Raw genomic sequence first — 1,957 nt, 5'->3', positions numbered from 1 at the left:
CCTCTAGGCCAGTTGTTCTCAACCTTCCTAATGCCGCCACCCTTTAATACAGTTCCTCATGTTGTGGTGGCCCCCAATTTCATTGTTACAAATTGGACATAATTAAAGCATAGTGATTAATCACAAAAACAATATGTAATTATATATGTGTTTTTCGATGGTCTTAGGCGACCCCTGTGAAAGGGTCGTTTGACCCCAAAGGGGTCGCGACCCACAGGTTGAGAACCGCTGGAGAACTGGGCTGGATTGAACCCCTTCTCCAACTGGGCTCCCCGTTCTCTAGAGCCCAGCGGGAGCGCATCACCAGCCCCACCCTCGGGCTAAGCCGCATGGAAGACGTGGGGGCCAAGTCCTTAGTGCCTACGCCCTGGAAGAGGTGCCCCTCCCTGGGCCCGTTTCCGGTCTGAAGTAGGGATAGAGGAGCCCCTGCCCCAGGGGAGTAAACTGCACCCGCAGGACACACACCTGGCACAGGCTAAGAGCATTTCCCGTCGTTCCTTAATTTATTCGTTGGCTCCTTGTCAAACACGCACAGAGCATCTGCCTGTGTCGGGCGCACCGTACAACGAAGGTCGCGCGGAGGGGCTGTCGGTGGCCACGAACCCGAGTAAGTGGTAGACCCACGACTACCTGGGAAGGTGGCGTCAGGCGAGTGCCCATCACACAAATGAGGACACTGCGCCGGGAAGTCCCTTGCCTGGGGTCATGCCGCCCAGGTACCCAGACACTGTCATTTCGGGGCCCTTCGCCGGGGAGCCCAGAAAGGACTTTGGCCTCTGGTGGCTCCAACCCCTGATTCGCCCTGGAAAAGCTGGGTACCTTCCTCCGTAAGGGGGCGGGACCTAAAAATCCGCGGGTGGAATGCTAGGGCCCCGCAGTCCTCACCGGCCTCTGTCGCCCCCCGGTGGCCCCCTCTGGCCTACATGCGCCGCCCCAGCTGAGTCCAATGTGCGGGGTACAGGGCGGGGCGGGGAGGATGGAAAGGGGGGAGGCGCCTTCACGAGTGTCCCCCGGGACTCGATTCTCATTATATATGTGATGTGTAGGCCCCTCTCTTAGGGCTCCGACACCGCAACTGTCACACGGCCATCTGTGGCTCGCTGGCTTGCCCCCTCCGCCTACGCCGCCGGGAGGATGTGGAGGACACCAGTTCCTCTTCCTCCCGCCTCCATTATTTTTCCAGGCCCCGGCGAGACATCTTCCTGGAAAACCTGCTGGGAAAGGGGAAATCCAGGCAGGAATCTCTTCCGGAAAAGTCATTCAAACAAATTAAAACATATGCAACCTGTCCTATCTCCCCAGGGAGGCTCTTGGTGTCAGCATGAGTCTTCCCCTCCCCTCCCCTGGAGGCCTGTTCATGGAGCACCTACTGTGCACAAGGCCCTGCACCAAGCGCTGGGGACCCAGGTGGACCCAACGGGCACACAGGATCAGGACACTGGCCCAGCCAGCAATGAATACCCATCTCAGAAGCGATTGGATGACAAGAATGATGGCCTGGGGGCAACCATAGGCGGGGCCTGTGGGTGGGGCCCTTTCTGGGTGGTGAGTGGAGACTTACTAGCAGAGAATGAGCCAGGCTGGGGGAAGGGCCAGGGGTGGAAAGGAGCTGGGCAGAGAGGGCCACCAGGGGATCTTGAGCCTTGGTGGGGGATGTGGATTTTATTCCAAGGGCACTGGGAAGCCACTGGGGAGTCTGGAGCAAATGAGGGATCTAACCAGTGGGGCCTAGTGGGGCAGATCTAATCATAGGCCTAATGAGATGGGAGAAATGTGCAGATTCACAATGTTCCGGAATTTCAGGGCGTGAGAGGAGGAGGTTCAGAGTTGGGAGCCCTGGGGGTAGACAGGGCCATCTCCTGTGCCTGCTGGGGAGTTGGGGCAGGAAGCATGGAGGGGGGCAGGGAGCAGGGTGGAGAGAAGTAGCACCTTAATGGGAAGGAGGCGGGCAGGGCCG

Source organism: Myotis davidii, unplaced genomic scaffold (genome assembly GCF_000327345.1).
Source record: "Myotis davidii unplaced genomic scaffold, ASM32734v1 scaffold1558, whole genome shotgun sequence".
NCBI lineage: Eukaryota > Metazoa > Chordata > Mammalia > Chiroptera > Vespertilionidae > Myotis > Myotis davidii.
The sequence above is the reverse complement of the archived record's forward strand: the minus strand, read 5'-3'. Positions refer to the sequence as shown.